Here is a 23,314-nt window from a genome sequence, read left to right on the forward strand (position 1 = left end):
AACCCTGTACGGCGCGATTTTCGGACTAAGCATTGCATGGAACTCTTTGCTGGCACTTTGTCGCCACGAAACTTCTCAGCAAATAGCTGACTGCATCGTTTCCACAAATCTGTTGTCACGTAACTTTCGGCAACGAACACCCGCTACTCCTCTGCGAGTACCATCGACCCCTTTGCACTACTCTGCTCACACTGACCCACCCTGCACTACCCTCCGAGCTGGTGGTGGCTGGTGTACATGTGGTGTGCGTCTCAGGGTGTGGCAATATGCATACATTCGCGTCCCATCGTATCCACGAACCAGGGACACTTTTATCTGCCCCATCCTGCAGTAGGAAAACGCCATGCTAGCCACAGGAAGAATATGTAACTCATCCACGAATGAAGTAGCTTACAAAAAACTTGTTCGACCTATTTTTGAGTATTGCTCATCACTCTGGGACCCTTAGCAGGAAGGACTAATAGAAGAGTTAGAGAAGATCCAACGAAGAGCTGTGAGTTTGGTGGCTGGGTCGATTAGTCAGCACGAAAGCATTACAGGGATGTTGAGCAAACTCCAGTGCGTCTCACGAGGTGACCACAACTAGAAAATTCGAGGCATTAGAATTAATACTAAGGTCTACCGACAATTACTCTTTCCACGCGCAATTCGCGAATGGAACAGAGAAGAGGAGGATCAGACAGTGGTACGAAGTGTCCACTACTAGACACCGACAGGTGACTTTATAGATGTAGACGTAGATGAAAGTGTACTAGACCGATTTACAACGATGTATTTTATATATACCAACTAGCCATTACAGGTGCAACGCTATGAAGGCAGCAGGCAAGAAACGCCAAATTGGCGTTAGGTGTACTACCTACTTGAATATGCAAATAATTAAATTTTCAGCGCAAATAAGATATTTTGAATAATGGCAACAGTAGGCAATGAGTTTCATTCAGGAATCGTTTTTCAATGTTAATTGTGTCGCAATTACCAGGATCGCGGCATATCGAGACAGCAGTTTATCCTTCCGCGATGTTGCTGCTCGCATTTGCTAGGATACCACGACTGCCATTCGAATATGCAATCTATCGGTCAGGAAGTGTCATAGTCAGGGTGATGTCGGATCTCAGCAGCCCCATGTGACTAGCGCTCGAGAGGACAGGATCACAGGTTGAGTCAGGAAGTGAGTACATTAGCAACAGGACAAGTAACCACATGGACATTACAACGACGTCTGGAGCACTACTAACTGTCAGAAAAATTATCTTTGTTACGGCTTCCTTTGTGGACAGCACTGACAGACGTGGTCAACAAAAGCCCAAGGAAGGATATCCCGCCTTTTTTTCAGACGAGTCTCGGTTTCGCATGTAGAATCTCGATGCACGTATCTATTTCTGGAGGCTCCGAGAAGAACGAAAATTGACAGACTGCATTTGTCATCGTCACATGAGTCCAGTACTTGGCGTGATGTTATGAGGTACCTTCGGTTCTCATTAAGATCGTCTCTCGTTCGCATAGCCGGTAATTTGGACAGCAAGCGTTACATTTCTAACGTGTTATAACTGTTGGTGTGCCCGACATTCGAGGTCTGCATTACCTTATTTGTCAACAATAGAGGGTGTCCAGGATACGCCAATAACGAAAAAACTTGACTTTTTGTGTTGAAGGAATACGCAATCGACAGAGATACTCTCCAAGATGTGATCCTCACCATTTCATGAACAGCGCTGAGTTGTATGGCGCATACGCACAACCGTGCAGCAGGCAGACGTACTCCTAAGAGTCAACATGTGGATGCCACAAGGAAAGATGCACTGCATGCTGTGATTAGCAGAGATAAAATGTGTAACACGTCTTGCCATGTTTCGGGCGGCTCCCCCCATCAGAGGTTCGAGTCCTCCCTCGGGCATGGATGTGTGTGTTGTCCTTAGCGTAAGTTAGAGTAAGTAGTGCGCAAGCCTAGGGACGGATGACATCAGTAGTTTGGTCCCATTAAACCTACCTTAATAGGTAGTGAAATATAAACAAGTGTTTTTCTTCATTTATTTCTGTTTCCCGACTTCCCTTAGTCGCTATAAATTCGTGCAGCTAAGTTCCGTCTATGCAACTAATTGAACGCAGTTTGTTTATTGCCATGCACGTTTCGCTTCTTTATTTGGGAAGCATCTTCAGAGGCCATTTCCAGTACTGTTAACTCATTCGTGTTGTCCTGGAGGTGCAGAGGTGCAACAGTTAATAATCATCTCTGTCTGTGTTACCAGAATGTTAAGAGAGACATGAGGATGATGGTAAAATATAGCCCATGTATTACTGTTTCAATCTGCTTTTCCTTACAGATTACTTAATTACATACTATTTCTCCCCTTGGAAAATCTTTGATACTGAATCGGGGCAGTTTAACAGAGGCTGAGATTTTCCGCTCATGTAGTACCATGGGTTCGGTACCTTAAGAGAATGATGAGAAATTGAGGTACTTTGAAATTGTTCAGTTTTTGGATGTGAGATAGCAGTTGTTAAGGCTAACTGCATCAATAACTGCTAAAAAAAGTGGTTGACAGAATTCAGCCAAGCGTTTCAAGAGAATTCTGTCTTCATCAGGCTGTAGACACTCGTTGTCGGGCCGCAGTGGGTGTCAGTTAGGCTGTTAACCCACCGCTGTCCGGGGCATCTCAAGACACGTCATCGGGGCTCAATTCGAAGCGGAACTCATCACTGAAGTCAATTCTGCTTCAGTCAGTAATATTCGAGGCCATTTCTTTTCATAACAGGACACCTTTGGTTGACATCCGATACGCTGCCACAGTGCATCGGTAGGTCAACGATATTCTACGTCCCGTTTTGTTGCCCTTCGTGGCAAGACATCTTAGGCCTACATTTCAGCAAGATAATGCCTTCGTGCTTGCCTAACCCTGCCTTTGCCAGCAAGGTAGGATCTCTTCCCAGCTGAGAACATCTGGACCGTTAGGGGCAGAGCCCTCCAACAATCTTGGGATTTTGACGATCTAAAGCGCCAACTGGATAGAATTTGTGGCACGATATCTCTCAGGAGGACGTCCAACTATTCCATCAATCACTGCCAAGACTTATAAGTTTTGACATAAGGGACACTAGTGTTTGTGCAAGGTGGACCGACGCGTTATTGACTCGCTCATTTTCTGAAGCTCTTTCTCTTGAATCAATTTTTCTGACATTTCATTTATTTGTCTGTACGTGTACATCACATATACTGATTTATGTCTCATTCGGATAATTCCTTCGTGGTGCGTAGATTTTTTGTCTTAGAATGAAAAATAAAGTAAAATAATATGGAACACAAATTTAGACAATGGATTCTTTTCTTACATAAAATCATCCACTTCAGCCACCAAAACTGCGCAGCAGGTTGTGCCTCCTTCATATGCGGGAATTAGCAGTGCCTGGTAACCAGAGGTAGTTTGTTATGCCCGAGGTCCGACTGTGAAGTGTACGATATTAAGTCAGACGAGGCCCCATAGTGTAATGAGTTTTATTTTCATTTTATTTTTTTTAATCAACGTCGCAAACTGAATGTCAACAACTTGATGGGGAGAGGATTGTCTCTCAAAACGCGTAGCTGAATTGTATCGAGTATTGCTAATGTGGTTGAGTGCAGATAGAAAGATAGGCACACAGAACAGTTGTCCCAGTTTAATGACAGGAGTACCAACATAAATAGAGTGGACATCTCACCTGCGGACCTGTGGCAGCAACAGCTGGCAGGTGTGCCGGCAGGCGTCCACGCAGGTGCGACGCAGCTTGCGAATCTTCTCCCTGAGCTCGGGGCAGTCCCTCGGCTGTCCGATGTGGATCAGCAGGTCGCGGAACAGCGCCACCTGCGCGTTGATCTCGACGATCAGCTGTAACAACAAACCAAAAGGCCTTCCTTATGCTCTGTACAGCTACTTCTGCCTGGAATAGTAACATTAGGACTAAAGGTTTATCGCTGTCCTTATAGACTGAAGTGACGAGTCATGGGGTAGCGATATGCCCGTATACAAATGGAGGTAGTGTCGCGGTACACAAGGTATAAAAGGGCAATGCATGGGGGAGCTGTCATTTGTGCTCAGGAGATTCACGTGAAAAGGTTTCCGATGTGGTTACGGCCGCACGACCGGAATTAACAGACCTTGAACGCGGAATGGTAAGTTGAGCTAGACGCATGGGACATTCCATTTTGGAAATCGTTACGGAATTCAATATTCCAAACGCCACAGTATGAAAAGTGTGCTGAGAACGCCGAATTTCAGGCATTATCTCTCACCAGGGACAACTCAGTGGCCGACGGCCTTCTCTTAACGATCGGGAGCAGCTTCGTTTTCTAGAGTTGTCAGTGCTAACAGACTAACAACACTTCGCGAAATAAGAGCAAAAAATAACGTTTTACGTATGACGAACGTATTCCTTAGGACAGTGCGGTGAAATTTGGTGTTAATGGGCCATGGCATCAGACGACCGCCGTGAGTCCCTTTGCTAACAGTATGATATCGCCTGCAACGTCTCTCCTGTGTTCGTGAGCATATCGATTGGACGCTAGACGACTGAAAATCGTGGCTTGGTGAGATAAATCCCGATTTCAGTTGGTAAGAGCTGATGGTATGTTTGAGTGTGGCGCAGATCCCACGAAGCCACGGACCCAAGTTATCAGCAAGGCACTGCGCAAGATGGTGGTGGCTCCATAATGCTGTGGGCTGTGTTTACGCGGAATGGAGTGGGTCCTTAAGTCCGACTGACCTAAAATGGTTATGTTCGGCTACTTCATTTGCAACCATTCGTGGACTTCGTGTTTCCAGACAATGATGGAATTTTTATGGATGACAATGCGCAGAGTCACGTGGACACAATGTTTGCGATTAGTTTGAAGAACATTGTGGACAGTTTCAGCGAATGATCTGGCCATCTAGATCGTCCAGCATGAATCCCATCTAACATTATGGGACATATCCGAGAAGTCAGTTCGTGATTGAAATCCTGAACCTGCAGCACTTCCTCAATTATTGATGGCCATAGAGGTAGCATGACTGAATTATTCCAGCAGGGAACTTTGAACGACTTGTTGAGTACATGCCACGACGTGAAAAAGAGGGTATCTCATGACTTTTGTCACCTGAGTATACTACCCAAAATGTGTAGATACGGAAAGGGATGTGCAATGACTTTTCGATGCGTACGGGAACGTATCCTGGAGAAAGGACAGGTAATTTGAAGCAGAAATTCCTCCTCTATTTTCCTTGTTGGACAAACGGTATAGTCAACCATTATCATTTGGAGACAGTTACGCACGGATTACCAAACAGAGAGCCGTAAGGGAGCCTTCCTGGTTTGTGACGACATGAGGCGGCTAATACCTACAAGGGAAAGTTTGTCACAGTGCCGTATTTACTCGACAACGTTCGGTTAATGGATTCACTAAGTAGTTCTTGAAGGACAGTGTTCCCAGAGCTATAAACCTCTTTAACTTCGTTCACCACCGTAACTGTCTTCGTACTTTGAGATCAACTTACTTCGTTTAGACAAATCAACCTAATGAAATCTTTATAATGGATGTATGAATTAGTTAGTTTTACATTCTTCTGATTAGTAGTTCACGTGCAACCGAAAAGGAGGGTTAGATCTGTAAATATTAGTTTTCCGTTAAAAGTTGTACTTAACTGTTCGATTCATTTCAGCATTTCTGTACGTCTTTTATTTTTCTGTACACGTCTAAACGTCATCCTGTTTATAGGTGAAATCGATGACTGACGTAACAACGCGCGGTCTAAACCAGTGTCCCTAGAAACACGAAATCTCGATGAACCACTGCAAGTGTTTCAAAGAGGTCGGTTAAGCCTTCACCGTACGGTCATTTTGCTCATGGGTTCTGGCTGCATTGTACAATAACTAGTACGCTACCCGCTACTCCAGTACATAACTAGTGAGAATTTATAGGCCTTTCGTAACAGAATAGCGGGTCCGTCTCTATATGTATTCAATTTACTCACAAAAACAGGGAAAGAGGTAAATCTGTTTATAACTAAATGAAAATATGGAAATTCATATGTTTCAGGGTTTATTGAAGTGCAAGTTATGTATGTTAAATGTCATTCGTAATATTATAACCATCAAACTCTCTTCTGCTTGCACGAGCAAACATCAGGTTTAACATATTAGAGCTACTAATCGATCATGTGTGGGACAAAGAATTGCAGATGACAAAAGGTTCTATGCAGGTAATTTTAAAACTAGGGCAGCCACGGCTAAAGTAATTTAAGTTGCACCTTCTTGTGTAAATAATGCTTTGTCATATTGTACCGGGAGTTACTAGAACGCCGCAGAGTAACAGTTGGCGTGGCTCCACCTTATTCAATGAGGAATACCTAGTTAATCACGAACTGTCATCACTTCACCGATTAGAATATGTTCCTATGGGTCTACATAAAGAAACACACAATGTCGCTCGTAAATGTTATCGATGAATATATTGGGTCAATTCCTAGTTATTACACAACAATCAGAAGTCACAGCTCGAATGAATCCCACCGAGTAAGGTGGCCTAATTTTAAGACTCTGGTTGCAAATGCAAGAAGACCCGCAGAGAATCGATGATCGGTGCAGGTACTGCCAGTTGATCGTGAACGCAAATAAATGTAACGCATTGCCCATAAATGGGCGAGAGGATCCATTAATGTTCGATTATACAGGCGACAGATCACCGAAAACAGTAACTACCGTAAAATAGTGTAGGAATAACCATCCGGAGCGAAATACAGTGGAAACACAACAATAAACATATGGTAGGAAAACAGACGATAGAATGAGATTCATTGGGAAAATCTCAAGGAAATTTGATTCATACGTGAGTTAAGTGGCTTACAAAACACTTGTTCGACCGAACCTTGAGTACTGTTCATCAGTCTGGGACACTTGCCAATTAGGAGGCCAATAGGGATGGAGAAGATCGAAAAAAGGATCGCGCTTCGTCAAGGAGGGACGGCGTTACTTAGACGCTCAACAGACTCCAAGGGCAGACATTGCAAGAGACGTGTTGTGTATCACGTAGTTGTTTACTGTTGAAATTTGAAGGGCTTTTGTTCCAAGAAGAGTCGAGCAACATAGTAATTCTCCCAGATACGGATGGCGAAATGATAATGACGAGAAAATGAGAAATGAGATGTGATACGAAGCTTTACCGCCAATCATTAATCCCAAACGCCATTCGTAAACGGAACAGGGAAGTGGGGGAAATGTTATTGATACCAGAAGTACCCTCTGCCACACACTGTAAGGTGTTCTGCAGATTATATAGATATAGGTATAGATTTGCATTGAACAGAACAGTTGTTCAAGTCCTTTGAGTTTCCCTAATCACGTTAGAAAAATGAGGACGTTTTGTTCTTCATTAGCTGTGACGCACAACATCGGTTCCTACGTGTTGAGGGCTATTTTAACAACAAATGCGACATAATGGAGGTCTTAGAGCTAGCAGCACTGGCCGTCTTTCAGACAACTGCAAATGTCATCAGTTCACCACAGAGATAATGAAAAATGTGGAGATCTCCTCCATACGCAATCAGGTACCGCTGCTACCGTTTTCTGCCCGTCCACCTCATGTGTCGTCCATCGAACGGGCCTCTAGCAATTTCTACACGCAAATCGTGCACTCAAATAGAAATATCATGAAGCCAGAGTATCCACGAATTTCCTGGGGTGAAGTTAAACGTTCGGAATGCAGCAACTGGGTGCTATTTATCATACTAAACTATGTAATTCTGTCCCTAAATCCTGTGTTGGATTTCTTATAAATAATGTGGAGTAAAATATTTGCTTTTCATAAATTTGAATCTACATCACTACATCACATGTGATTGCGGAGGTTACTTATTGTTCTAATAAACTTCATTTCCTTCGTATGCCATTCAGGGATAGAGTTTGGGAAAAATGACAGCCGTTACGCCTCGATTAAATCCAGAATACCACAGATTTCACTTTCTTGGTCTTACGTGATATTTATGTGGGAGGAAGTGATATGTTTTTTGACTTGTCTTGGGATGTACACTCTCGGAAACTTAGCAATACGTCTCACGTGTCTCCTTGCGTATTTTTGTGCATTTGTTTTAACGCAATAGGGCAGATTTTGAACGATGTCTGAAAATTTCCCTCGAGGGTTACACATCTATTTTACTGAAAAAATATGACTATAGCTCACTGTCGGGTATTATTCAAGAATTGGTCGGAAGATTGGCATTATCCTTCATGATGTAGCACAGTAGCTGGTTGTCGAATTGAACAACACTCATAGTGCAACTGATGCATGCTTTTATTATGTATATTTTTTTCCCTCGAGGCCAAAATCACATAATTTATCGGTGCATTTAGAACCGACACCTTGAAGTTAGGTGTAAGTCTTTGGTTTGTAGTATTTCATTCTCTTCAGTATTTTGGTTTGACTGGAGCTCTTACCTGCTTTCAGTTCACGTTACGAAGATCTGTTACAGCAACGGCATTCTGTTCATTTCACTTCTCAGATCCGCATGATTCTCTAGGCCATTCACAATAACAACAGCTCACACTACGGTTAGACAGTCATCATCGACACTGTTTCTGCTGTGACTATGCGAAACTACTTTCGTGCGGTGTCAGCTATGTGTTCTTTGATCAGTCGGTGAGGTGGTACTTCAGACTAGAACACTTGAAGTACTAGTTCACTATACTGCATTAATGAGTAAAAGACTTACTTAACTTTGTCAAACTTCATTCCCACAGGAGTACTCGATAATTCACAACTACACTATGTGATCAAAAGTATCCGGACACTCCCAAAAACATACGTTTTTCATATTAGGTGCATTGTGGTACGACCCACTGCCAGGTACTCCATATTAGCGACCTCAGTTGTCATTAGACATCGTGAGAGAGCGGAGTAGGGCGCTCAGCGGAACTCACAGACTTCGAACGTGGTCAGGTGATTGAGTATCACTTGCGTCATACGTCTGTACGCGAGATTTCCGTACTCATAAACATCCCTAGGTCCACTGTTTCCGATGCGACAGTGAAGTGGAAACGTGAAGGGATACGTACAGCACAAAAGCGTACAGGCCGACTCCGTCTGTTGACTGACAGATACCGCCATAGGTTGAAGAGGGTCGTGATAGGCAGACATCTATCCAGACCCTCACACAGGAATTCCAAATTGCATCAGGATCCATTACGCGGGAGGTGGGAAAACTTGGATTTCATGGTCAAGCGGCTGCTCATAAGCCACACATCACGCCCGTAAATGCCAAACGACGCCGCGCTTGGTGTAAGGAGCGATTGGACGATTGAACAGTGGAAGAACGCTGTGTGGTGTGACGAATCACGGTACACAATGTGGCGATCCGATGGCAGGGTGTGGGTATGGCGTATGCCCGGTGAACGTCATCTGCTTGTATAGCGCCAACAGTAAAATTCGGAGGCGGTGGTGTTATGGTGTAGTCGTGTTTTTCATTGAGGGGTTTGCACCCTTTGTTATTTTCCGTGGCAGTATCACAGCATTGGCCTACATTGATGTTTTAAGCACCTTCTTGCTCCCCACTGTTGGAGAGCAATTCGGGGATGGTGATTGCTTCTTTCAACACGATCGTACACCTGTTCATTATGCACGGCCTGTGGCGGAGATGTTACACGACAACAACATCCTTGTAATGGACTGGCCTGCTGAGAGTCCTGAACTGAATCCTATGGATCACCTTTGGGATGATTTGGAACGCCGACTTGGTGCCAAGCTTCACAGACTGACGTCGATACCTCCCCTCAGCGCAACAGTCCGTGAAGAATGGGCTGCCATTCCCAAGGAAACCTTCCAGTACGCGATTGAGAGAGCGGAAGCTGTCATCAAGGCTAAGGGTAGGCGAACACCATATTGAATTCCAGCATTACCGATGGAGGGCGCCACGAACTTGTAAGTCATTTTCAGCCAGGTGTCCGGATACTTTTGATCACGTAGTGTATCATGAGTTAACAAAGCATCACTTGAAGAACTACGTAAGAAGCTGTTTTCTTGCGATACTATGTTCAACATTTTAATGAACAAATCAATCAGAACCTTTAACAATCACGTCGGTCTTGTGCTATGATGTTGATTGCTGTAGGCGAGGTCACTAAGCTGGCTGAAATCCGTATGCTGAGCACTATACTGACCTCAGTGTGAGTGCGCTGCTGTTGCTAAGAGGGAGGTGTGGTCTTCTGGAGTACCTCCTATACGTCATCGCGGATTACAGTGAGCCCTCGCTGATGTCTGTAGTATCGATTTGCGTTGCTGACTTTGCCGTGGCACCGCGATCTCTGTGCGATACCACAATTTCTGTACTCCTCAGCCTTTTCTATCTTTTCAAAGTAATTGAGAACCGGCACATACCGCAGGCACTGATCTGTTCGCCAGGCTACGCGAGCGCGAAGAATTTGACACAAAATCGACCGGACCATGCTTCAACGCTTACACTATTCGAAACTTTCCCGATGCCGAAGGAGGTCTCGTTAAGCATGCACGAAATAAGGTTCCAAGGAACAGTATTTGTTTCTGTCTACGAGAAGAGACCAGACTTGTAGAAAACTGGCAGCAACGGATAAGAGTGTAGCGGCGACTCTTGATCAATCACAATCTCAAATGACGAGTCTGTCATGTATTCTGTGATGTGGGCTCAGTCTAAGCTTTGTGAGGTACACTATTGCTGATTTCTTGAACAACTGAAGGCAAATTTGTAATTAAGAAACCACTTCTCCTTCGCTACAATTACACAGATTACGTTACCAATTAGAGGCAGCATTCACTCTGTTTTACAGGATTTACCGATTCAGTTAGCAACATTTCGCTAGAGTGTAAGATGAAGCTAGCAATGTAAGATGAATGTAAAGTTGGTGAGTGAAATAGCCATAGCCAAATTCCATAGCATAGATAAAAAGTTCAAGCTCAATAATCTTATTTTTTATGAGTCCTAATGAGTTAATTTTGCTGTCCCAAATACGCCTCACAGGCCGACAAAAAAATTTTATTCATCGCTTGTTTCCCTCCGTACCTTGTAGCTTGGATGTGTGGAGGGACACAAATGACAAGTTGAATTTCGTGATGTGCGAGTCGGTACCGGAAGTGGCAGCATGTTGACCGTATTCTAATTCTAATCTTCCACTATTTTAACAAATTAACATTCCCACAGATTTTCGTTTTCTAGTCGTTACACGAAAAAATAAACGTATTTTTAAGTGTAATTACTATCGTGTTTCCCTTAGCAACCGCAGAGAAGTCGGACAACCCACGTTACATTTTTAGCAAATGGGAAGAATGAAGGATGCGATGACAAAAATGCAGTTAAAAGTTCCCAACATCCAGCCTAACGTATTGCTGCATTGTATTTATCATTTGAGTACTTATTGCACCTCACGATTGCAGATCTCAGATTGTAATGTATATTAAACGGGAGAAACCAGCAAAAAGCTACTGTCAGAATGTAAAGTACGTACAGAGACATTACTTTCCTTGGTGAATATAAGTTAGCGGATGGATAAGTCTGAGTTAACTATATGTTATCTAAAATAATTCACACGGAAGGACGAATCATTTATGATTTATATTTATTCATTACTTGCGTTTAGTAACGGAAAGAATATATGTGTGAAAAGATATGCTCACGGCATTTGTGAGCCAGAGGAAATTTTGCACAAAGTCATGCGGCTAATACATTGAAAATTCTGAGACAAAACTGAATGGGTGTTAGAAACTACGACAATTTACAATTCTTCCTGAAAAAGTGGGTTGTTCCAAGAGAAAACTAACTTTAATCTAACGAATCATTGAACTCAGGGCTAATGCTGTTGAATATGGAAGAAGCAGTGCATCAAAATTTCGTAATTCCGACAACGGTACAACAATGTCTCAGATCTACCACTTCGTCTGAAACCGGGAGAACTTAACAGCGATGTGAGCTGTAGACGACAGAACTCGGATTAATAGTAAACAAATAGAAGAAAACTGTGATAAAATTGGAGTAAACAATATTAAAATAGCGAAACATAAAAAAAATATGGATGTGTACGAAGTACTTAGTTGCAGCATGACCTCACAAGATGATGGACGAAAGACAGACATCAGAAACATTTTGGCACAAAGAAAGGAATATTTTTCATTAAAATTGTATTACTTGTATGCAAATAATGACGTGGAAAACGGAATGATGATTCTCAAACTGTACATCTAGAGCGTAGCACTGTTAAGTAGTAAATCCTACAGCGCGGTGTGAGTTAACGAGCGTTACTCTCTCATTTAAATATATGACCGAAAGAATCAACCTACAGGAATTGTGAAACGAACCCTGTCGTCCAGGACTGCGTGCCACAAAGGTCGCAGATTCAACACGAGATGGGGAAACTCACAGGCGTCTATTGTCTATTGTGGCCAAAGCACTGTAGTGTGCGAGTGAGACAGATCAGAACCTACGTCAAAGGGAAACTCAGTAGAAGCCGTTTGCGGCCAAGGAGATGTGGCAGTGTTAAATATGGCGGACCTAAGATCGGCCATAAAGGAAAACATTTATGAAAACTAATTCTGTAGTAATGCAGGGAATGAAGCCACAGTAATTTTAATCTGCCATCCTCCATAAATTTGTATGGTGATCCCAATGAAACTTGAATATTGATCATATCTATAATAGTTTAGGATTTACTGTTAAAGTGAAATTAACAAGTTTTGCAACAAAGACCTGAATGCTAAAGTCTGAACGCTTTTGATCGATCTTAATGATCGATATTTCATATAGAAGAGCATCATTAAAATGACAAACTTTGTAAATATCAACTGTGCCTTTATTTGTTTAAAAGATACAGTAAATTAAAATTATCGTTATTTTCAGTTAAGCACACAAAACACATTGAACGATGACAGCAAGACACCTTATTGAAACATCAGGTAATAGAACATTTGTTGTTTAGTTTAGTGCATAGCAGTTACTTTTGTTCTTTATTTATTTAACAGAAAGCACATTGGTACAAGGCTACTTGCTGTGACATTCAGAGTTAAGAAGGAAATTGTATTGGTTTTATGTAAAAGAGGCGCGAAAGCGGACAGTCGGTCTTTAGGCAGCTAGGAAGTGAAACGACTTAGATAATTTCGCGTTGTGTGGTATCGCGGGATTCAGTCTCTGAGCGGTGAGCAGCCGCGCGCCTGGTGTGAACTCTAACTTTTCGCGTAGGTAACTTGTATTTCGGGATGAGATTGTGAATGACTGAACTGTGACAAATGGATGTGCGCTCGCGTGTAACAGTAACTCTAAATACGACCACTTTCGCTATTAGCTTGCTTTCTGAATAAACATTGTTCTCACGAAATCGCAGCTGTGTGACCTACATCATTTAAGGGTCTTTATCTTTGGGATGTTAACTCTCAGCGGGAAAGGTAGACAGCGTGGAAAAACTGGAGCAGAAAAACTTTCTGGCATCTCCGACGTGAGTCTACAGAACACTGTTAAAAGGTAGGTGAAATACAAAATGAAGCGATACCAAACATAATGTGGGAAACACAAAATATTTGAGAAGCATTTTCCATTGTTAATAGGGACAATGTATGGAACTTCTGATAAGGAATCCACGAAATAACTCAAGCTTCAGAGACGATACGTGTAAATTGCAGTTGTAAACGAGGATTAAATTGTGTAAGACAGATTATCGAGGAATACAAGAATGAAAAGGAGAGAAAACAGTTTGAAGAGATTGAGTACTGCAGTCGCATAGGATGAGACCAAAAACATCGTTCAAATGGTTCAAATGGCTCTGAGCACTCTGGGACTTAACATCTGAGGTCATCAGTCCCCTAGAACTTAGAAATACTTAAGCCTAACTAACATAAGGACATCACACACATCCATGCCCGCGGCAGGATTCGAACACCTGCGATCGTAGCGGTCGCGCGGTTCCAGACTGAAGCGCCTAGAACCGCTCGGCCACACCGAAACATTGTTACGCCCGAGAATTGGTTAATTGCGCTGACGCAATGTTTGACATTAAAATCGTTTGACATTAACATTTTCTGTTGCCCCATCTCCCACCTGGAATTTTGAGTATAGAGTTTTTATTCATATGCTGAGTGAATAACCCATCAACTAATTTATATAAAAAATTTCCAGGTTTAGCGTCTTCCCCCCCCCCCTCCCCCCTCCCCTTCCGCCCTTTCTCCTACTGCCGACTCCCATGTTGCAGTAATAATAAGTGAATCAATTTGCGTACTGGCTATCTTGTTACGAAACGGAACTGCATAATATGCGCACGAAATAACTGCTCAAGCTGATTGACTTGATAGCACACAAGCATTCTGCGTCAACCGTATTTCCACGAAGTGAAATAGCAGCAAAGCTGTCTTTATCCGCTTAGCGTAGACCAATCCAGCGCGTCGCTGAACTCATAAACCGAATTAACGGAGTTAGCCTGGATGGGATGGAAAGGGGTGAGGGGGAGCAGGATCAATCCGGCTAATGGCGTGATGCATATTCGTTTAATGGAAAATTTTATAATCTGTCAGCTTTGCATTGCACTTACATATTTATTTGTTTTATCAGTTAAGAGCTTGTGAGGCATTCTTCGTTATGAAACAGAATTAACGAACGGCATATATACTTCAATTTTCTTTATTAGTCGCGTCTACAGTTCCATGCAAATCGACAAAAGAAGAAAAGAAAAGGGAAACGCACATAATTGACATGCCAAAAAGCCGTGAAGTTCATAACAACTCGATATTCGATAATCCGGTAGCCTTGGTGCGCACAGCAGTCTCTTGCAAGAGAATGTCTTATACACATCAGCTCTTCTTTAGTGAATGTTCTCTAAAACACTTATGGAAAGGTAACAGAACGGCTATGGTCAATGGGAAGCTCCACCATGAAACTTCATTTCTTTTTCAAAAAGGTTTTAATCTATTGTTCAAATCTTTGGAGTGCTTACTCTTAGATCCCAAAACGATTTGGTTGTTTTCGAATTACAATTACGTCTGATTAATATTTGAAGTTCGGATTGGATGAGGGGCCCTGGCACAGTGATAACTGCCAACGTAATCAGAGACTTGCATCTGATGTACTACTGGCGAGATGCACTGTTGGCAGGACACAAAACGCAAATGAAAGTTCGAAGAAAAAAATCTAAAGGTACTCTTTGGTCTTGTAGAAGCTGTTTCTCAGTTCAATATGGGATGTTAAGAGTGAAGAAAAGAGGGGTATCAGCATTCCTTTTCACCCTTCCAGAAGAACATTTGCTTATGTAGAGATCTACGATGGATCAAACAGCGCACAAGATGCTGCATGGGGAAGGAAAAATTCAAGAAATTCCACGAAGTGAAAAATTCCCTGGTCTTGAAATTACAAGAAGAAGAAGCTTTACAGGAGCAGGAGGTAAAACTGAATGTTGCTGGTGAATTACAATGGGTATGTGTCTTGTAATAGCACTCTCTTTTACTGAAATTTTAAAATTAAGCTTCCTACTAGTTTGTTATTCTATGGCCAATACTACCTTTTTAATCCTAAATATTAAATATTAACCAATCTCAATGAAGATTTTGTAGGAAGTAGCCTTGAGTATTTTCCTTCTTCAGTGCATTAATTTTATAGAAAATGTAGTTTGTCTATTTGACTATCACATATATTTACCCATAGTTAAAGAAAATTTGTTTGACAATAAAAAATACTGAAAGTAAATTAATAACCCTTCTCATAAAACGAATGCCGAGAACTGGTAAACAACGTCTCGTGAATATATCTAAAAACTGGAATGTGAAAATTGTGGTCTGAGTACCAAGAATTGAGTTTCAAAAACACTAATATAGACATGATTTTAAAATTCGGTTGAAACTGGAAAAGCAGACGAAAAATTAAATTTTTGGGTTGGAATCTCCCCTCAAAGAAAGGGTCACTGAAACATCAGAAACTGCAGATCCTGCAACAACACGCAATTTAAGCTAGGTAAATTAGTGGGAAGTGCTATTTTTGTATAGTTAATAAACCAATAACAAAATAACTGCGATTGTCATGTGAAACGTAAGTACGGATACTTTTTGATACCATGGAACGAGGACAACGAAACTGACACCAAGGGTAGGCTTAACTCTGCAGCAAGAGCACTCCTACGTGCATTTCAGTGTGCAAATGGGGACAAAATAAATATCATTTGTAGCTCTCCAAATTAGAAAGCCTTTTGTTCGCACAGTACAATTGGTATTCGGACGACTGCAGCAGTAAACATTTGCGCGCTGGGTAACGTGAGTCAGTAAAAACAGGTGTTCAACCTTCACGCTACATTTTCCATCTCTGAACGAAATTCTCGTTTGTGGATATACCTCCACACCAAAACAGGCAAACAAGTTTTCGTCGTTTTCGGTACCAACTTCCTTCTGCAGCTGCTAAGTCACTAATATTAAATAAACATAAACTACTTATTTTTATGAATCAGAGGAGTAACATACGTAAAAATTATCTAATGATCCAGTGAGAAGAATACATAGTAGAATATGTCACCAGGTAAGTTAGAAAAATGGGGTTGAGGGGGTACAAGGTGTCCAGCTCAATAAGGTGTAATTAGGTAATATAATTTGGTGACAATGCGGTCGCGAAAATTGGGCAAAAAGTAGTCAGTAATGCCTACATTGAAGTGATGTTGCATGTTCTCCTTTGTGCGTAGCGTTGACCGTGCAGTGAATGTAAGAATCGAATGTTTATTCCTACATCTGCACTACAAGGCATGCTTCGGTGTGTGGCAGAGGGAAAATGGTGGAGTAGAATCCGTTCTCCCCCTCATCTTCGATTTGCAAATAGTACTTGAGGAGAGAGGTTGTCGATGTTACGGCGTAAAGTCAAAGCGCGTCGACACTGTACTCGGCAGGGTATGGACACCCAAATAGAACAGGTGACGTCACAGTGTCACGCATGTGCGGAAAATCAGTCCGCTCCGCTTGGATCAAGTCGCAATCACTATCGCAACGTGAGCACATACACTCCGCGGGTCATTTTTGGAATTTTGATTGTGGTAGACTATTATAGTTTCCTTCTGCTGTGCCAATGAACTCGACAACATCACGTAGCACAGTTCAGGCGTTATCCTCTATTTTTTGCCTCGAAAGTTTGCCTGAAATCATAGTGTCGGACAACGGCCTTCAGTTCACATCAAATGAATTTGAAACATTCTGTGAACACAATGGCATACGGCATCTACCTAGTGCACCATTCCATCCACAGTCAGACGGCGATGCGGAACGTTTTGTCAGAACATTGAAGCAGCAGATGGCCAAATTTCGCACCGCACACACCAGGGATCAAGCATTTAAACTCTTTCTCGCCTCTTATCTTTCGCATCCACGAGATGGACCATCGCCGGTGGAATTGCTACACGGCCGCTACCATCGGAGAGTGCTCCACCCTCCTGATAGTACGGTGCCGGAGGAAGGTCGCAAGTATCGCTTCGCGCCGCATAATATTATGATTTTCAGGGGTTTTAGTGGCAGCAGATGGTGGGCACGAGGCGAGGTCCTTCGTCTCATTTCAGGCCCAGACGGATTGCACCGCCGATATCACAATCAGATTCGCGAGTGTCATGTGCACCGTGATCCTTCTGCACCTCTTCCCCCAGATTCACGGATTCCGAGGACAAAGCAGCCACAGCAGCCTTCGCCTCCTCCGCCTCCTCTCGCCCCACCGATGGAGCTGGACCTTCCCACGCCGCAGCAGCGGACGTCTTCTACATCTGGGTCTGGGCCTCGGGAGGCGGACGCGTACCCTTTTGGTCGTTTTTGGGGGAGGTTTCCACCAGAGCGAAGGCCGGATAGTGGGGTACGACTGGAAGTGTGACGTGCTCTGCAGCCACAGCTTCCAGTCCCTCAGAGCGTCCACGCTTCTTCCTTCCCCGCCGTTGCTGTACTCCCTATACCACGACGGTCCGTCGCTTTGTGGCGTTGTGGGCGGGGAGGGGGTTAGGGGGAGGGGAATGAAGAATGTTACGGCGATAAGTCAAAGCGCCGGCGCGCCAGTCGGGAACGATAGAGAAGAAATGACTGTGAGAAGACGTCGGCCAATCGCACGCTGACCAAACCCTCTCCAGGACGACAAAGCGACAGCGCCGGACTGGTCGCGGTCCAGAGTTCTATAGCAGCATCGACATTAGTTACTTTGCTTGTACAATCTAACGATCCGAGAAAGCAGGTTTCCTAGAAACACCATATTTAACGACAAACTGAATTTAATAGTCGATACATGTGTTCGCTGGAATTTTTCTACTCTTGTGATCACGCTCATTATTCGAGATCTAATTTAGAGAAAGTGACGTGTTTCTTGATTTGTGCTGAAATATACGATCTCGGAATACTTACGCAATAAGGCTCTCTGGGACGAGAAACCCCTTCCTCGATGTGTCGATGTGTACCCCATTGGACTGTATTGGCATCTCTGAAGCTGCTGCGTTGATAAAATCAATTGTGGCGTTGTCGAAAGCTTCACTTTGAATACCCTCTTCTTCTAGTTATTTACTAACCGTCTAGATTACTTGTTGTTCAATTTCAGTGGTTACCAGTTTTAGCCACAGCCATCATCAAATTGCTAAACTCATACGTGACAATAACAGCAACTGAAATGGCTGACTGAATCTTTCTACACTATAACATATGGTTTTCTTCCATCGTGCATAGTATACACACTACCTGATCAAAAGAATCCGGACACACATACGTAACGCAAAACTGGCCACTAGATGTCATGCGAGACGGACTAGCAATTACAGAAACGGGCGGGGATAATACTGTTGTCAGTAGAGAAGCAATAACGCCAGAATAGGTCGGTCAAAAGAGCTCCGTGTCTTCGAACGTGGACTAGTCATTGCACGTCACTTGAGTAACAAATCCACCAGGACAATTTCAGCCCTTATAAAACTGCCCAAGTCTAGTGATGATGTGATTTAAAGTGGAAACCCGAAGAAACAATCACAGCTGAAGCAAGTCCAGGCAGGCCTCACGTACTTTAGGAACAGTGCAGTAGAACATTGCGGAGAATGGTTGTAAAATCTCGCATGAAATCAGCGGAAGGAATCACAACTGAGTTCCAAAGCGCCACCAGCAGTCCAGGTAGCACAGTGCATGTGCGCACAGAGTTAAGGAGAATGACCGAGCTGGATTCGCAGTCGGGAGGACGATGGTTCAAACCTACTCTGGCCATCGAGATTTTAGTTTTCCGTGATTCCCCTAAATCGCTCCAGGAAAATGCCGGGATGGTTTCTTTGAAAGGGCAGGGCCAATTTCCTCCGCCATCTTGATACAATCCGATGTCGGTGGGACGCTAAACCCAGTCTTCCTTCCGTCCTTTCTTAAGAAGAATTGGATGTAATGATCAATCAGCTCCCGATAAGCCACAAATTTCTATAATGACATATATAGAGCGACGGTACTGCACAGTGGACGATTCGAAACGAGTGATTTGGAGTGATGAGTTACTGTATAACCTGTGACAATCAGGTGGATGCGTTTCAATGTGAGGAATGTCTGGAGAGTTTTATCTGCCACTATGCGTAGTTCCAACAGTGAAATACGGAGGGAGTGGTGTTACGGTATGGGATGTTTTCTGTGGTTAGGATTTGGAACGCTTATCGCACTTAAGAATATGCTAAGTGCGGAAGCATATGAAGATATTTTACAGAAATGTGTACTGCGTACAGTAGAAGAACGCTATGAAAATGCACTCTGAAAATGCATCCCGTCATAAAGCAGCATCAGTGCGGTAATGGTTTACTGACAATAGCTGTCCTGAAGTGGTTGGGTGTGCCCAGGGTCCCGACCTGAACAAACTGCAAAACCTTTGGGATGGGTTAGATCACCGATTTCGCTCAAGACTCCATCGTCCATCATCACTGCCTTCCCTATTTTCGGTTCTTGAGGAACAGTGGGCTGCCATTTCTCCACTGCCTGTGAGACTCCTCACTGAAAGTGCCCCGGCAAAGGATAAACGGTTGTAAAGCGTGGACACACCTTACGCTAATGTCCAGTGATAGAGTGGGACCACGACTGAACATGACTGAGACCAGTAGAAACTTGCAGTGCGACATCGCAGAATAAACGCACACTGGATGCCCTCTGGAGGGTCGCTGTCGAGGAGTGAGAGGGGCACCGAACGGCGGCGTGTGGACCACATCGTGCACACATGCCATGGAGAATACAAGCATGTTAGAGCATAGGACGTGGCGCAACACGGTGCTGAGACTTCCCCGCCAGCTGATTTTGATTTCGCAGATGTGGATTTTCGACCAGCCCGCCATTATTTTAGTTATTGTTGCGCTTTTATTTGGTAGCGCCTTATTTTTCATCCGGAACTATCTCTGAATCTGAAAGGTCACACCCGCTGGCAGATGTGCAGGTGGTGCGACCCTCTTTCCGAGCAGTTTATACACGTCTGGGTGCAGACAGCTGCAGCGCCTGCCCCGGGTGATGGGACGCCGTTGCGATTGGCGCCTGCTCAGCGCCGCCTTTGAAGGCCGGGGCGCAGCGCCACAAAGCGAAAAGCCTGCCGGGAATCACGCGCACCCGGCACTGCGCTGAGAGGCCCAGACCGCCTGCCTGCTCCCCCTCCCCCTCCTCCTACCCTCTCACTCTTTGTCGGAGACGCGACGCCGGGCTGCACCAGCGTGCCGGCTGCCAGTGCTCCGTCACCGACGTCTATAAACTACTGACAGCTTCTCCACACCGCCAGCACCAGGTTGCATTTATCAGCTCTACTTCCACTGTATCGCAAAAATCCAGCAGCGACGCAGTAGCGTACATACTGGATACCGACATGATGCGCACTTCAATCTTGTACCGGGGCTCACACGCCAGCAGTACCAGCCATTTCTCTCAATAAAGGTGTGTGCAATACGAGCTTAAGCAAATCTTTAAAGCGAAGTGAAATCGAAAATTTTAATTTGTAATCTGTTGAAACAGGAGAAAGTGGAGTCAAAGTCTTCAACCTGTAGATAAAAGCAAATTAGTAACGTGATCAGCGAGCCACATGTTCCTGTGAATCTGTTTCTCAACTTCCTTCCTGTCTGCGTAAGTTTTACTTGACAGTTTAAGAACATCAGAACACTTTTAATACTGTCTTCTGTGATGTAAGTTAGTGGAGGCCGGTTGAGGGTGAGCGCGCTTTTATCTCACATTGATTTTCATCCCTTTACTCGCATTTTCTCCGTTTTAACAATATTCATTTCTACCAGTTTCGTATAGGCGCTGATAACCTCGTCGTTGAGAGTCCTTAACCGACAAAAACACACCCACCCAGCCACCCAGCCACCCGCCAACCCACCCACCCACCCACACACACACACACGTAAATTACACTGCTGGCCAGCGTAAATGCAACACCAAGAAAGACAAGAGGTAGCACAACAAAATTTATTTTGTAGATAACATGTTGACCAAGTATCAAATGATTACGTTTACAGACGTCTGTGACATGTGGTTCCTGCCAGAATCAGTAGCCAGAGTAGCCGCCATTATTGGAGATCACCACTGCCACACGTCTCGGCATTGAGTCAAAGAGACTTTGGATGTGTTCCTGGGGTACAGCAGCCCAAGCAGCTTCCACACGTTGCCAAAGATCATCTGGTGTGGCAGCTGGGGATGTAATCTGGGTCACTCGTTGAGCAACCATGAACCACATGTTTTCTATCGGCGAAAGATCCGGAGAGCGAGCCGGCCAGGGAAGCACTTCAATTTGGTTATTGACGAAGAACCTTTGGACAATGCGTGCCATGCGTGGTCGCGCATTATCCTGTTGAAATATGGCTGTGGCCAAGCCCTGAAGGTAAGGAAGGACAACTGGCTCTAGCACCTCGGATATGATGCGCCGGCTATTTAAAGTACCGGCAATGCGTACTAGAGACGTGCGAGAGTAATATCCAATACCGCCCCATACCATAATACCCGGTGCAAGACCAGTGTGGCGGCGTATAATGCAGCTGTCCAGCATCCTCTCTCCACGGTGTCTCCACACTCGAATCCGACCATCGTGGTGCTGCAGACAGATGCGTGCCTCGTCAGTAAAGACAACGTCATTCCATTCTGCCGTCCACATCCGTCTGTCATCACACCATTGGCGACGGAGACGTCTGTGGTTCTGCATCAATGGTAGACGAAGCAATGGACGTCTTGCGGACAGACCACTCTGCTGTAAACGCCGTCGAATGGTACGCGCAGACACTGGATGATGCGTTACAGACGCAATGTGCTGTGCTATGGTTCGGGATGTCACTGAGCGATCCGTCACTGCCATGCGCTCAATTTGCCTATCAGCACGTGCAGTGGTGCACCGAGGTGAATGCGATCGACCACGTCGGTCCATCGTACCCTCCTGCATCCAACGGTCACATATCCGCATTACAGTTGTTTGGTTTCGTCCAACACGACTAGCGATTTCTCTGTATGATAATCCACAATCTCGGTAAGCCACTATCCTTCCTCTGTCGAACTCGGATACTTGATCAAACGATGTTCGCTGTTGTCTACGAGGCATAACTGATCGTCTTGTGAAACAACCACAAGGTAAACACACGTGCCGAACGTACACTCGTCGAAATCGCCACGCCTTAAATGGCGCTATGAGGTGGCGCCACAGGCGCGCGTGATGTGCGTCTGCGCTGAAATTCTAATCAGTTGCATATCTCATCGCTGCAAACCCATGGTGTAAATTTCACTTGATTCGGATGCTTCCTTCAGGGTGTTGCATTTACGGTGGCCAGCAGTGTAGTATCGACGAATAGTCTGTAGAACGTATATTCTTTGTAAAATACGGTAAACACTAGTCACGGATTAGTGCTTAGGCCTATTTCGCCGGCCGACAGCTGGCTATAAAGCAGTGCGATGAGCGATCTACGATCAGTATGTTGCCATCCCACCAGCCGTTGTTGCCTGTAGACGAAGCTCGATGGTGCTGTTGCTTATTTATTCAAGCATCTCCTCATTAACCGTCACGAGGTGGAGTCGACCCCTCCTTAGAATAAAAGCTATATCTGCTGCCTTACTATGTTCTTAAAATTCTGTTGGGTATATCACAATTAACAGCGAAAACTGGCCTATGTGAAAGTGTATGATAACAGAAGCAAAGACGTTTCAGCATAAGTGGTACCTCAAAAGACATGTTTGCGAAATAATTGTGAATGAGTGGTTACGCCTCGCCGTTGACTTTAGAGCCAAATACTGTCCTCATAGAACAAATGCATTTTGAAACGTGTGCAGCACACCCGTTGATACGCTCGAAGAACTGGAGCAGCGAATTGTCCAGTCTTGTCTTACTGCACGACTTCATCCGGGGGATGT

At 44.2% G+C, this 23,314-nt stretch overlaps 1 pseudogene; it reads right to left on the bottom strand.

Moving 5' to 3' along the window:
- The window catches only part of LOC124798991, a 168,228-nt pseudogene extending 147,431 nt beyond the window's left edge, over window positions 1-20,797 (bottom strand).
- Between the last annotated feature and the right edge of the window lie 2,517 nt (window positions 20,798-23,314).

This window comes from Schistocerca piceifrons, chromosome 5, assembly GCF_021461385.2.
Source record: "Schistocerca piceifrons isolate TAMUIC-IGC-003096 chromosome 5, iqSchPice1.1, whole genome shotgun sequence".
Classification (NCBI taxonomy): Eukaryota; Metazoa; Arthropoda; class Insecta; order Orthoptera; family Acrididae; genus Schistocerca; species Schistocerca piceifrons.